Genomic DNA, 16,757 nt, shown 5'->3' on the forward strand with positions numbered 1-16,757 from the left:
ATGCTTATGTTGCATTTAAATTTCTATTCATTGTCTTATTTAAGAGAACCATTGATGTACAGGATAAGCATTTATTAAAACATGACTGAATGTGAAATGTGTCCTGTGTTTCCTCTGAGGAACACTTTCCACACATTGTCATGAAGGACATGGTCAAGTGTAATGCTGCGTGTTAACAAATCGTCAAACATCATTTGTATGTGTGTGCACCGGTGAGGTCAAGGTAAATCAGTCAAATTAGTGTTTTGTTCTGCAGACACTTACATATGTTTTTTTTTTTCTTTGTTTAAAAGCTCAAAATCCATTATTGCATAAAACAAGCAACGGAAATGTTAATATCAGGATGTTATAGGTGCCAATTATGAAGAGTCTGAGTGCTTAATTAGCGCAGCTTGACCTCGGGCCACTGCTGCATTTGAATGTCAAATGCTGAGCAAAACTACATGCAGCCTCGCTGACTGCAGTTTTCAGTTCATTTACTGCTTGATCCAGTCTTATTTAGATTATTTACCATTTTCAAGCCTAGATGTTTATTTTGCCTCTTGGTCCTCCATTAGTAGTATGTACATCCAACTATCATGAGTTGAGATGATCAGCAGTGGGATTTTGGTCAGAATCTGACGCTTGATGAAGGTTATAGTGGGTGTTTGATAAACTGTGCAGATGGCCCACAGTCCATCTGCCCATCAATGGTCACCTTTGAAGAGTTGATCTAAAGACCTCATAAACTGAACAAGGAATGTTGGCACAAGCTGAGTATTTGCAATGGTGTACACCATTGGTCTCTACCAATAAACATTAAATCACACAGTTTTATGAAAACTAAGCCTCCAAATGCTCGAGATGTTTATCTTTACCTGACCTCTGACCTGCAGTAAAATCAGGGTTGGCGGTTTCACATCGGCTTCATTTAATCTGGACAGGTCACTAAACGGGCTGACTTCAAAGAAGGAATTTCTGAAGATTGACCCCCATAACCTGCAGCCACTGTAAGTTATGTTAATGTATGCTCAATGTAGAGAGCAATGAAACTGAATATCTGTTTCTCAATAATGTGCATTGTGCTAGAGAATGTTATATCAGTTTTTGAAGTCATGTCTATTATTTAAATGGAATATAGCATTTGTTCTGTTTTAACAGGTGTTCTTCCATTCAATTAGCGAATTCACTCTTCGATTCAGTTCACTCAAGGTGACAAAACAGAGTCTTGAAGAAGTGTTGATATGACATTTTTAATGTTATTTATCAGCATCTATTTTTTGCCTTTACCTCCCAGCCCTAATTAGATTTTAATGATCTCAGCAACCTGTTGATTTTCCCCGGGTTGAAGACATATTATTCTAATAATCCATTCATCTGATAGGAGCACTTCACTGCACAGGCAGAGTGAGGCACAAGGTAAGTGCCCAGTGAGATCCGTGCACTTATTGAAATCATTGTGTATGTCTGTGAAATCAATATCTAATTTCCATTTGGACCTTGTTACCCATGCTAGCCAAAAGAAATTCCACTAGACTTTTATAAGGCATGAATTTTAAGCAAAAATGTCATTTAATGTGGAAGAATAAATGAAACATTATTCTTGTATATTAATCACTACCATATAGTACTGGACGTTTTGGATGAATCATGATCTGTGATAATAGCCATGTCCACATCCAATTCACATGGCATTTCTGAAGGCATATTTCATATCCATGACTACAACGGCTTGTGTTGTATAACATAACATGCAAAAATAATGACCTACTCATTAGCTGATTAATCACAAATTTGTTCCTAGTTGCTAAAGTATTAGCACCTCTTTGATTTCACTTTTGTTGTGTTGACGATGTGATCTGGACAGGAAAAAAAGCCCAAATCAGACCAATGTGATTTCTCATGTCATTAAATTCTGGTCTCCACCAGTCGCTAAATTCCTCAGCAAAATATATTTGGTACACAAACTGCTCTGCTGGTAGTAGTTTTAGTTTTATGGTGTGCATAAAATCAATTTAAAATCTTATCCATATATTAACTACTATATATATAAATTGTTCTGTCCTCATTGTAATATTTTATGCTGTAATTTTTCTTTGAAATGTCAAGGTTTGCAAAATGTGATAAGCTACTTTCAAACAAATGTAATGAGGATGAAACATAGGGTCCCCCTATGTGCAAGATCACATTTTCTCAAAATTATAGCCTGAACATTTTCGCCAAGATAATTGCAGTTAATTTTCCTAACTTTTTTCCTAAGCAGAAAATTGGGGATTACTTCAAGACTTACATTTAGACCTGCATTTACTGATTTATTTAAAAAATCCTGAAAGCTATCTATTTGTGAAGCCATCATTGTATCACTTTTTGCATTGAAGGTCAAAATATTCCCAAATATTAAATTTAATTATAGATCATTAAAATTAAATATTTGACTATTAAAATGTTTTAAATAGATACAAAAAATTATAGTAATTCGATTTTCTGGAGGAAAACCCTTTGTTTACAGCAGACATCACAGAAATAATTTCTGCTATAGACGTCTTGCCAAAATGACCACTAGCAAATTCTAAATGCAGATTACCAGTGCTTTAATTCAAGCATTCAAGATAATTAATGAATGCTACATTTAAAAAAAAGTGAACACTGGCTAAACTAAATAAAATGGCTAAACTGGATAACTAAAATAATCTGTCACACCTAATATTTTAGAATTGACATAATGTAAACCATGTTACAGCAGGTTTGACTGGTTTATTCACATTAAATCAAATCTAAAATATTAGGTGTGACAGATTACAGACTACCAGTGTTCCCTTTATTCTGTGTGTACCACAAAAATACGATACTCTCAAATGTACAATTCCTGTGTTGTTTATACTTTAATCCCACAATATATTTATGAAAATGTGAAATTAAATGTTTCATTTCAAGATGACTTTTTTAGATTGTGCAACATATAATTTATAATAACAGCACTGTTTATTTCTGATGGAGATTTGCCGCTTGTCATTTATAGGTCCATGGTAATTGGCATGTTTAAGAGCATGTGTCATCCGTACTTTGTAATTTGCTATGCAAATTCAAGTGTACTCATTTCTCCTTTGCTCCCATGGTTATTAATACACTTTTAGTTCTAAGTTCTAATTAATTTCTTGCAAATTCAGATTCCTGCACTCCACGTGAAAGCTGACAGCTCAGTTATCAAAAAACACATCAAAATCCATACAGTGTAAGTCAGGGCCTTATATATTTATGTGTGTGTATGTGTATGAATATATATTTATATTTCTTCAGAAAGAAAAACTTACTTTCCTTGTTACTGGAAATAGCAATGTCTTGTCACAACTGTTTCTGGAACCACCTGTCACAGTTTTTTAGCCGGGGTGAAGAGAACCTTAGAAAATGAAACCTTACTGTGAAATTCCCACAATGTGACAGTAGATTGTTTTTATTTCTTTATTTTTGGTTCATTACTGGTGCTTTTCCATATTCCAAGTTTGCCACAGCCCATTGAGACATATGTATGTGATTTTGGGCTATATAAGAAATAAATGTTGTTGTTGTTGTTGTTATTTCAAGCGGTCCGTACACTGAGGTGTTCCTGTATTTGAAGTGTACTAAAATTATTAATTAGTTTACACAAATTAAATTACAGAAATGACAGCAACATAAGCACCAGGTATGTAATTCATTTGACATTTTTGGCAACACAGCAAAGCAGGAAACTGGTACTTCAACTCCCAGAAATGTTGTACAAATGTTCCACCATTATCATACAGTAGCATCTGTCAACCAAATGTAACAAATACAATTTTTTAGTATGAAGCATGACTTGATAGCCATTACAGTACAGTGTTAGGCCCCCACAACCCGGTGTCAATCATAAATCAACCTTCACACACTTTCTGGTTCTATTATCCTGATTTAAATGCTTAAAAATTAAATAATAGTAATCAAACCTTTTAGATAAACCAATAGGAGGTTCCAGCTATAATAAAAATAATAATAATCTAGCTATAATAAAAATTCTTCCCTTCATTTGAAAGCCTGCACTGATAAAGTGAACTCTGGATAAACTTTGTAATTGGGTTGATAGTAGCCTAGTGGGTAACACACTCGCTTATGAACCAGGAGACCCAGGTTCAAATCCCACTGACTACCATTGTGTCCCTGAGCAAGACACTTAACCCTGAGTTGCTCCAGGGGGGACTGTCTCTGTGACTACTTATTGTAAGTCGCTCTGGATAAGAGCGTCTGATAAATGCCGTAATTGTAAATGTGAATGAAGTAATCTGCCGGTCAGGATTGGGGGCACCTGGGGACGCACCTGGGCCCAATCAGGACTGCTGTTCCAAGGCGCTATTGAGCCACCCATTAGAGGCTGCGACATTTTTTGTGAACCAACCTCCTTATGTGTGTAGTTTTTCAGTTCTGGCAATCGCCACACGCCTGCGGGTTTGTTTTCATTCTCCCCTTTTGTTTCCCCCGTTTTCGGCACTCGTGCCATGTTTCTTTGTTGGTAATTAAATCCCATTACCAGTATGTCCCACCTCTGCGCTTCCTTCCCACTGACACCTAATAATTTAGGATGGACGTAATATGAATAAACAGGTTACAGCAGGTTTCATTTATTTATTTACGTTTCATCAATGCAAATTACAATTTTTAATGTTGAGCCAGTGTTCACTTTTTACAGTGTATGGATGCAGCATGTGGTTGTTTGTTAGAGTTAGTTAAAAAAATATTAGTTTGCTCTTTCAAACTAAGTTATCTGATTTTTGGTTTTTGACTTTACAATAATGCCACTAACAGCAAGTTTTCTTTGGTTTATTCACATTATGGTAATGCTAAAATATTGGGTGTGGCAGATTAATAAATTGATAATTTAGCCAGTGTTCGCTTTTTTCAGTTTGTGTTTTTCATTGGCTGCTTCATCTCCTGCTTCATCTCCATTTTGACATGATCTTGGACATTGAGGTGCAAAAAAGGATTTACTATAACAGGAAAGCAAACTGGCACGAGGGCTGACAAAGGAAAGGCATAAACCAAAGTGGAACAGAAACAAACATAAACTAACCCGAAGGTGTGTGGTATGAACACCAGGAAACACGAGGTAACAGCCCTGTCCACATTAATGCGGCTGCTCTGTCTGTTTGAACAGGTCCTAACTGCCCCGTCTCAAGTAGTCTCCGGTAGGGGCAATTAGGACCCATTCATCAGGCACAGGAGGGCCTGCTGTGTGAGTCCAGCCCATGGGCTCACTGCTATGTGCTGTTTTTCTATTAGTTGGAAATGCATTAGATAAAGTAAGTTTTTTTGTTTGTTTTCACAGCCCACACATATTTGTACAGAAGTTCTTGACATAATGTGACAATCTTTGGACACACTGACCCCCAAGCAGCATCCAGTAAGCGTTTGCCAAGTAGGTTTAATTGAAGAAAACAATTACAATTGTATGTGCTTTACACATCAGTGCAGAATCTCTGAAAACTTTGTCATGGGGCACAAAGTCAATCCATGGATTTCTATATGCAAATGCTGCAGAATTTATACTGTTCTATTGTCAGATTAGAGTGGGGAGGGTGATTAAATACAATTTAATTAAACATTTTGGAAACAGCATTTACAGCATTGAGAAATCAGTGATACTGAGTACAGAGTGACATTGAAAGAGGGGGAAATCACTACTTGCCAGTTTTATTAAATGATGACTAATTATATTATACTCAGGTCTCCCCTAAATTAGTTCTCTCATAAAGAAAAATTTAAAACATTTAATTACTCCACATTCACTTCATTGCTAATTGAATTACCTTTTACAATTTTTTTTCATTCACATTTACATTTACGGCATTTATCATAGACCCTTATCCAGAGAGACTTACAATCAGTAGTTACAGGGGCAGTCCCCCTGGAGCAAGGGACACAATAGAAGTAAGCTGGATTTGAACTTGAGTCTTCTGGTTCATAGGCAAGTATGTTACCCACTAGGCTACTACCACCACTCCTCGGATTGAGTTCAGTTCTGCACTTATTCACTCACTACTCATGGTCACAGCTGCCCACCTTAGCCCTACATGGGGCAACACAAGACACATTACATCCTCGCTGAATATTCTGATCAAGGCCTTTTCAGTCACCACACCGACTGTGGGATTAAGATCCTGTCTGGGAAAACACTTCGAATACGTGGTCGAGGCCCTTCAGCAGGGTTGTATAAGGCAATCGCGCTCTCCTGCCTCTGATTACCTGCAACCTGCACTGATTGAAGGGGCTCAATTCGGTCACAGTGATGTACACCTACCCGCTCCCGTTGAGTCAGGCAACCATTGAGCCACTCTGGGGGGTGAAAATATTTACAAAGCTCAACCTCCATATTGCCTACAGTTTGGTGTGAGCGCGAATGGGTGACAAATGGAAAACATACGTTTTGTTGAAGTTTGTCGTTGTTTACGTTGACGACATTTGAATCTACTCCAAGATGTGGAAAGACTCTCTTCTGATGGAGGTAGCATTCCTTAGTTACTGCATTAGCTCAGTTTGTATGGCTATGGACGAGATGAAGGTTCAAGCAGTTACTGAGTGGCCGGAGCCCACCTCAATTAAGGAGCTCTTTGGGGGCTTTTTTGGGGTTTGAAACTAACTATCAGCGATTCATCCTGAATTACACTTCACGCTCACTTCTCTCCTCCAAAGCCAACCCAAAGGGTTCCAATTCACACCAGCAGTCAGGGACCCTTTCCGGACCTTAAAAGCCAGGTTCATGGCCTCCCCGATCCTTAAGATGCCTAACCCGTGAAATCGTGATAAAACACTAATTTCACATTAACAGACTGATTCTACTGGTGTTTGGTGATTAGCGGAAGGAACATGCACGTTTTTTTATCTGTGGTTTAAGAACCTGTTACACATTCTCCTTAAGAAGATCGGTTGTCTTTGGGCAATGTTCCTGTGGCTTCGCCACATCTGCAGAACAGTGTGATTTTGCAGAACTTGGATGCTCACCTGTCACATGCACAGATTATTAAGTTAATAAAAATGCATGGTTTCCTGGTTTTTGATGTCCCATCTTGCACCACCTTGTTGGAACATAATACAGATGTGGGCAATCACGCCCCAATCAAGCAGCATCCGTATCGCGACAAACGCGACAAAATCAGTGGTGCAGGCTGAGGTGATTAGCAGTGCCGGGTTCTCCCCGTTGTCCTCCTCCAGGCTCACCCACAATATTCGCAAGGCCCCCCTGAGCAGTGACATCACCCAGTGATCTGGGAACGGTCAGAAGGCTCTGGGTTAAAGGCAAGGCGCTGGTATTGTGAGAGAAGGGACTGTGGGACTTAACTTGCCGGCTGCACTGAGCCAGACTGGGACAAAGACAATTCAGCGCACGGCGTGGTGGTTTTCTCTTTTTGTGTAACCCCAAATAAACTTTTTTGGATCCTTTTAGTGTCCCATCCTCCCTCATCCCGCCTCAGTCATGACATCATTCCTACATTAAATCTAAGACATATTACGTTCTTTTTTACATATTATCTAATATAATTAAATGTATTAGTAGAGACTATAAAAACCTGACATTTTGTTTAGTGCAACAACTTTACGTTAGCAGGTAAACATGAAATATTGCAAGCCCAGCCCTATTTCTCCTAAATTTAAGCAAACACCAGTTCTATTTATAGTAACTCTGACTTGGCCAAGTTTGTAACTAACTTTGCATGTTCTCAAACACTTTATTCAATAGTCTCTGTGTTTCACTTAATCATTTGCCTTCAGTGTTCTGTGCTCATGATCATTATCATGAGCACAGACTATTATACAAAAATGATCAATCTTTCACCTATAAGTTGATTACAATATCAATTAGTAGATTAAGCAAGTGCTCACTTACAAAAAGAATCGTAACATTATAACCATAATAAATCACTTTACATTTGGAGGCAATTTTTTTTTTTCAAGTGGTATTTTAAGGGGAGAACTTTTACTTATACTGGAGTAAAAAAAATTCTCTTGTGTATCTTTAACACAAGTACATGGCTTTTGTACTTCGTCTACCACTGTAACTGCTGTAACTTCACCCTGCCAATAAACAGCCATTTCTATAACCATAATGAACTAGGCACACTAGGCATTATCATACTAGTACTCAATGTGTCCTGAGCCTTGGAAAGACCCTCACTTTCACACAGATGGCCACTAGCTGGAGCAAGGGCTAGTGACACATTCTGTGATCTAATTTTATATATAGCTAAAGCCAACTAGCTTCGTCTTTTTGGCAAAGCACAGAAGTACTCGTCTTTCTCCATGCATGGCTTCATTTTCGTTATTATAATGAAATGAAGTTTAATAACCAAATCCACTCTCTGCATACTCATTCACTGGCTATAAATGCTGACTATTCATGCTGAACGAGTTCCAATTAATTAATTACACCAGTAGGCAACCAAAACTAATTACATACAAACAATGTTTTAATTGAATGCTGTTCATGAGATTGGGGTTCTTAAAGGTCACTTAATATTAGTTGAAACACAAAACCCAAATTATACTTAGGACATGGTTATTTAGCCATTTGATGACAAAAAGAACAAAACAGTCTAAAATGTATGTTCTTTTTATGAATGAACTATGAAGAAACTGTATAATCTTACAGGACTTGGAAGGTGAGCGTTGGATTAGAAGATGGCTATTTTGGTTATGAGAATGTTTCTATTGTTATCATAATGATTCCCACTACCACCCACTCCCATTTAGTTATTCTCTTGTTCTGTCCTAGAAAAGTGATGAATGAAAAATTTACTCCGATCCCAAGTTTGGGAACATTTTTAGGAAATGTTGTTAAAAAGCTATCGATGTGGGTAGAACATCTTATTCCAGCTGTTGCAAACTATACAGATAAAGATAGCCTCATGCATCAACTCAACCAGTGCCTCCTCTGTGCCAGGGGATGCTGTGTATGAAGATTTCAGGCTCATGTGCAGCTGGTTCACCATGAAAGCATGGGATGTTCGGCTCCTAATGTACAGTGTTTGTACTGATGTTGGTCCCAGACCCCACTGATATGATGTGCCATGTCTCGGCGGAGCTGCCAGACATTTCCACTTTGCAATAATTTACAGACCAGGGTGGCAGAAATTTGACACACACAAAAAAAAAAAACCTTTGAAGGCATGGAGTTCAAAGCGCCTGGGTTCTACAGAGTGAACTAGCATTTTTCCAACAGTAACTGCATGTGTGGGCACACAAGGGGATATTTTTGCAGTGTTATTCATCACAAATGTCGAACGTAGCATTCACTAGGACGCAAGACAGAAACCGTAATTGTCTATCTGCATGTTTTGTATGGTGCACTACACTGACTAACTGACAGGAATTAGCCCAGAATGTCCATTATTGGCAAGAAGGGGTCCAAAATAAGGATGCAAGGGGAGTATTCGCTACTGGCACGTTATTTATTTAAGGGAAAATACGTTTTGATTTTATTGTTTAGCATCACATTTTTTGAATGTAGCATTAGATTAAAAACAATATGCAGCATTTAAGCATTTTAATATGTCAGTTATTTTGCTTGCTGCTTTATCAGTCTGGATGAAATTTTTAATCACTTCAAAATTTTCATTAAACCCAGTTTCCTAGGGTAAATGTTTTTGTCACATTCTCATTTGAGTGTAAGATAATCACTCATTAGTAGCTGTTACAGTCATTTGTAACACAGGGTTGAGTATCTTGCTGTTAGTAAATTGAGGATAATGTTAAAAAGTGATGTCGGTGATTGCATTGCACCTCGTCTTTTCTCTTATATCAAGTCTCTCCTCATTCCTGCAGTGACACACACAAACACACATTCAAACACCTACATGCTGCAAAGCATGTCTAATTGCAGAGGGATTTACACCATTTTCCCCTCATAACATGCCATCGTTACTAACCTCAACCGTCTGCAGACCACCTAAACGCAGGGTGAGTTTTCCCCTGCGATACACAGCAAGTCGTAAAATCCTCACGTGGATTTCTTTAAAAATCAGCAGCAATGGAAGCACTGGAGACACCGTTTACCCTCTCACTTTACTCCCGTGTTATTTCTGCAGAGTTTCTGCAAATTCTAACAAGTCACATTTAAGACTTTTTTTAGAGACCATTATGAATACAATTTAAGAACCCAGCCACTGGGGATGCAAGTGACAGTGCAACCAGGCCTTTTGATCCACTGTGGTGACAGGAGTAACCAAAGAAGATTAATGAAATTTAAGACGGACTTGATAACAGCTATGCTGTTTTAACATTGCTGTTGTATGACTGATGTTGCGTTACATTGTGTAAGATCCAAAGCACCTATGTTTAATCTAGACATTGTCCAGACATTGCTAATTGTTTGCAGAGTTGATCCAAGGTGTCTCACTGCAATTTTGTGCTTAAGACCAAGTGTATAAAACAACATCCATCTTCTTGCCTAATGTGCAATGGGCTTCACAGTCATTACCGATACTAGCCAACTACTAGAAGATTTCATTAGATTTCAAAAATAAAATAAAAGTGCTTAGTAAAAATATTTAGTCCACAATCACAAATTCATCCAGGCAAACTGATATACGCTGTAACAAAGACTTTTTGCAACAGAAATTGAACATTGATATTTAAAACCTAAATATAAGTTTGGTAAATGTAATTTTTTTTTTAAAGTTTAAGGTCTTTATTTAGACTTTAAAAAAACCTGGTAGGATGTATTATGAATGCGAAACAATTATATTAATTACATCACTTTTCCTGTGGCTATAATGTGGACCACATGATTACAATATGATTTTTATTCCAATTCTGTGCTTTTCAGTCGACTGATCCTCACAGGATCATATTGAGGAATAACAATCTCATCTCAAGTCTTTTTTGTAGCACGGTTCTTGCACATAACCGGCGAGCAGCACTGCCTAGAGACAGGAATAGGAACCAATATAATGAGGCTGGCATCCTGTTGCGAGACAAAGTGATCAACCAGGTGCGGCGGTCTGGCCCAGCTCAAATCGGACGACTTAACGTGACGCCGTTTTATAGACCCGCATCAAGGACGTCTGCGTCCAATGTGGCCATGAGCTCATGAGGAGTCTGGAGGGAATTATTACTGTATCCGTCTGAGGAGCCTAAAGGAGTCCCATCTGCCTGGTCTTCAGGGCCGAGTTGCTTCTTTTTAAGTAAACTTGTTACTTTGAATTTTTTTTTCCTGGTCGTTTGCATTCATCCCTGGGTGTCTATATATCTGTAAAAAGCTCCATCTGGCTGTGCCCCCCCCCCCAAAAAAAATAAAAGGCCAGCCCACACCATTACTGACCCACTGCCAACATAACATTTTAGATCTTTTCTCCTCGTTAATAAATAAATAAGCAGTTCTATTCTCATACAAGTCCGGTTTAATCATCCACCCATTAGAATAGCCCTACAAAGCAAACCGTTTAAATAAACATTTACACCAGTTGGCAAGACGCAAAGTGCTATAATAAAAACCCCTTGATGTTTTCCATCATCTGGCCATCTTCCCTCGATCAGTCCGTGTATAAAGTGCACAAAACCCACACAGAGGCTCAGCTCGTGACTGTTGCGGTGCCACGGGCTCCGCCGCTAACTCTGCGTCACCTCTAGAGACCGCCGGGTTTCTCACAATATATTTAGCTCAAACACCGCATTAAGCGCTGTGTCCACTCTGCCCCACGCCACTTGTTTGCACTTTAAAAACTGAGTAAACAGGCACGAGATTAAATTGGTAGTAGCCTAGTGGGTAACACACTCGCCTATGAACCAGAAGACCCGGGTTCGAATCCCGCTTACTACCATTGTGTCCCTGAGCAAGACACTTAACCCTAAAAATTGCTCCAGGGAGACTGTCCCTGTAACTACTGATTGTAACTCACTCTGGATAAGAACGTCTCGGTCACATAAAGATCGTCATGCCAATTAGCCCTTGTTTGAGAGACACCGGTCATGCAACAGAGTCAGAGTTCATTAAATAGGCTGCTAAGATGAATGCTAAGTGATTCCAAAACCGGCCAGCTGCACGTCACATGCGTTCCCAAGGTGAGCATTCATTTACTTTTCATTATCTACTCTCACTTTTCAATATCATTATGTCCCAAAGAACAAGTTCGCGCTGAATATGACTGAATATGACTGAATATGAATATGGTCTGACTACATCATGTCAATTCATTACTGGTGTCAGTTCAAACAAAGCCGGATATAGATATATTTAATAATGCATGTAGAGAAGGTTCTTATCTGCATATAGATAGATGCATCTATGTTATATGAGTTGCAAAGTTATGACGGCTGCGTTCAGCAGCTTCTCTGTCTTTGCTGTGACAGGGTTTGACCCTCAAGGTTCTGACTGGTAAATGATGGGAGCCTCAAAAGCTAATCTGCGTGATGGATGCGCCACAGCTGAGAGGGCAGCGTCCACATTAGTGCTGACCTCCAACACAAATGGCTCTGCCAACACACGAACAAGCTACCTATCACATATCAAGCAATATCCGGGCAATTTGACGAAACGCCGCTATCGCGTTTAAATTTATTGAATTAAGCAACGGTGTGGAAGACCGCTCCTCGCACTCCTCCTCCAGACCTTCAAACCCGAGCACAGCACTTCAAGTACATTCTGACTATTTGAAAGTCTCCTGATTGCTACAGCAAATGCTTTAAAAACACACAAAGTTGTGACCAACAGATCAAGTCAATCCCGCATAGTTTCTTGTCCGACACAACACACTTGTCACAACACAAACTGTTTGTGGAGACTGTTATAGCTAATAAATGACTGTACTTGTTCTGAAATCACAGTGTCATGCTTACCCCTGGCCTTTACTGTCATTTAATCATTTCATTGCCATGGCGAGGACTTATTGCTTTTTTTATTTGACAGCTGCACAATGGACTGAAGGTAAATAGGCGAATGTCTGCATTGTGTGGGTCCAGAATATCGGCCTTCAGGGGGAACCTTCAAGCGTAAGCATGAGCATGAGGTAGCGTAATGATTTCAAAAATGGTTTTCCCTTAAAAAAAAATGTAGGTGGGCGCAAATAAAATTGTTGAACACCGATTAGATGCTCTCAGAAAGGTGTTACTGGAATGCAGTCTAATTCAGTTTAATAAGCAGGTGCTACATAATGCAATGCACATTAATTTCTTTAAAAATTTAATTTAAAGAGCTGCACTAGTTGTTTGTCATTTCGAAAACCAACTTTCCTATTACATCAAATCAAGTCCACTATGTTGCAAGTCAACCTGCTCCACATTTAATAATAAACAATTATTCAAGATTTTAGAAAAAAAAATATTTATGTCAGTACTGTGGCAGTGCGGGGAAGGTCACATTCACATGACTCAACAAAAACAGGGGTTTAATACAAAAAAAAACCCATAAAAATCACATTACATGTGGGAACAAGGCATAAGAGACAATGACTGCTCAAGGACATGACACAACCAGGATCCATTTGTACTAACAGTGACAACTGCCAACAATCTGACAAGAAAGGGCAACATGTGTGTAGTACTGAAAAAGTCAGCATTGTGACAATATTGCTTCAGGTACTCAAATGAAGTAAAGTCAAGTAATTGCAGGCAAAGGGAATCATGGTTTGAGTTTTGAGTTTCATAAAAAGTGAAAAGGGGAAGAAGATATGTCCCGTATCAAGGGTAATACAAAGATTTACAAAAAAAATAGATTATTTTTTCTAGTACTCCTGTATTAGAGGTTCAGCCGGGTTATTTGACAGTAAATTGACAGAAGCTTTGATTATAAAACATAGGTTTCAATACGTATTCAAGTACTTAAATGGGTCTTTTCAATACCATGTGAGCAGAGTGACGTTTGACAACTGTTTGAAAAGGAAAAGGCGTTCTGTCCTGAATTGGGCTGATAGCATGTCACACTAAAAGCACAGCAAAACCCATTTGAAGGAAATTCTGAAAAAATATAATTATAAATCAAACAATGAGATGTATATATTTTTTTTAAATAGATCAACGGTGGGGGTGTTGCAAATTAGACTACATTATTTCACTGTACGCCTTTTTCTTCTTTTTTTTTGTGCTAATAAAGTATGACTGCCACAGCACACCAAGGGGAATAGCTTCAGCACATCAACAGCAAGAGGTTCTTCTCTTTTTGGGCTTATTAGTACACAGCCGAAAGCCACGTTGGTGTTCACGGTCGAGCCTGTCCCACTGCGGTAATGAATAATAAGAGCAGCAGACAAGGAGGAGAAAGACTAATAATAACTTTTAATAAAAAAGAATACAAAAGAAATTGTCTCATCACTGGGGATTTTTCGCTCCTCTTGCCTCACAGGGAATGGTACATTACAGGTGGTATTGGTACCAAGACCCATACCTGCTTTTGATGGAAAACAGATTTGCAACTTTTTTTTTTGTTCAGTTTATGATGTTTGACTCATATGGTCTTCAAACCTGTGTGTAGAACACGAAAGTCAATGGCTGTATCCCGAGCCTATAAAAAGCACATAAACCTGATTGATAACCGTGTACAATGTCATTCTGAATAGCCTGGTCAGAACTGGATATTAGTCTTATATTATTTTAGGGGAACAATAATTTCATGCACAGATCTTTTTTTTTTTTTGATAAAAAAAACTGTTCAGGGACAAGCAGCCCTCTTTTGCTATTGTGAGCTGGTAATTGCAGCAGTAAGAGAATTTCAGACCTTCAAGTCACCATCGTTGTGCCATGACCAATTTAACATTTAAAGAAGTGAGTCAAAATTTGAGATACATTTGAGTTCTCATCGTACCACGGGTGCAGTAGGTTAGTGAAAATATCTGCAGTGCACACATTGTACAAGGCAGGTAGGGCACTATTTAAGGTGGGGCTAGTTTTGGTTACTTTTTTTAATTCCTGTGGAGAAATGTGTGCTGTATTCTTTCTTTCTTTCTTTCTTTCTTTCTTTATTTATTTTTATGAAATGCACCAGTATCCTAAAACGACTGTAATAACGTAATTTCACACTCGCCACAATGCCCTATTCACGAAACTATGAGTTCAAACGTTTAGCAATGAATATTTTGCTGGCTGCATTTGGCATTCATTAAGGGTCTAGCCCTAAATTCAGACATCTTCAGCCATGTTTATCAGAACACCGTGACAACTGACAGCAGAACTGCAAGTCCGGATGAAATGGCTTCATGCAAATTGTTCTCCAGAATGTGCCTTCTGACACCCTCGGAAATGAAGTCTCGTGCCTTCCCTTGATTAAAGGAGACGGCAGGATTCCTGCTTCAGTGTTTCGCCGTGGTAACAGCCATCAGTAGTGAAGGTTAAGCATCTGTGGGGAATAAGACCTTCGTAAAACATCTACTTTGACTATTTCTGAATGGCAAATAAATGTAAATCAGATACTAATATATACAGAATATAAGAACAGAATATGAAACAAACAAAAGCCTAGTAAATTCAATTAACTTTGAAATGATCTGCACTTTCTATTGAGGGTATTAATTCATCCCTTCCACATGTATCCAGAGGTTGTATTATTCACTAATTACAAGTGTGCTGATCATGAAACAATTTACATTTATGCCGAATGTAATTGTAAATCTTTCAAGTCACCCTTGTGCACAGTGCTTTAATTTCCCTGCTTTTGTTTTTGAAACAGTGAAGCTCCAGAGCCTCTGGTAACTTCATCCCTGAACTTTCAAAATCCTGCTTTTTCTCACATGTTATTGCACTCACCAGCAGATGTGTTCTGATATCTGATTTTACTGAATCAGGAATAGTGAGGCGGGTGAAGTATGTTCTTACATTTATGTTTTTCTAAATCAAATGAGACAAGCCTTCAATCTTGTCTTTTCAAACTGTCCACTCAGAAAGCAACACTGATCGACCAATAATTTCACATGCTGTTGTGCAAATGGAATAGACAACAGGCGGAAATCATAGAAAATTAGCAAGACGTCCCCAATAAAGGCGTGGTCCTGCAGGTGGTGACCACAGACCACTTCTCAGTTCCTATGCTTTCTGGCTGACGTTTTGGTCACTTTTCACTCTAGTGGTAGCATGAGACGGAGTCTACAACCCAGACAAGTGGCTCAGGTAGTGCAGCTCATCCAGGGTGGGTGGTAGTAGCCTAGTGGGTAACACACTCGCTTATAAACCAGGGCAGTGCTGGCCTAGCGGTTAAGGAAGCGGCCCCGTAACCAGAAGGTTGCGATCTACCAAGGTGCCACTGAGGTGTCACTGAGCAAAGCACCGTCCCCATACACTGCTCCCTGGGCGCCTGTCATGGCTGCCCACTGCTCACTAAGGGTGATGGGTTAAATGCAGAGGACAAACTTCACTGTGTGCACTGTGTGCACTTTTGTCCTTCCAAAATTTGTCTTGATTAAATGATAAATCTTTTTTCAGTGAAACTAATTCATTTCAATGCATTAAACATCATTTGTAAGGGTTTTAGCTTTTCATATGAGCTATTTCTAATACCAAATGATTAATTAATCAGGTTAATAGCAGGTGTTTCTACAAAATAGATTGTCAGGGACTGTAAACCCTACTGGGAATCGAACCCAGAAGATCTCGTAACTTAGACAAGAGTTTTATTTGTGGTGTAACTAGAATCATTAAAAACCAAAAGTGAGATTATATACCAGATGATTAAGCACCGCCACGGTACCAGTCTTACTTTACCATTTTTACTTCCATTGCTTGGTGGTGGGGACAGGATTCGAACCCATGTAACCTCAGATATTCAGTACAGGCCAAAAGTTTGGACACATCTT

This window comes from Denticeps clupeoides, chromosome 2, assembly GCF_900700375.1.
Source record: "Denticeps clupeoides chromosome 2, fDenClu1.1, whole genome shotgun sequence".
In the NCBI taxonomy this organism is placed as follows: domain Eukaryota; kingdom Metazoa; phylum Chordata; class Actinopteri; order Clupeiformes; family Denticipitidae; genus Denticeps; species Denticeps clupeoides.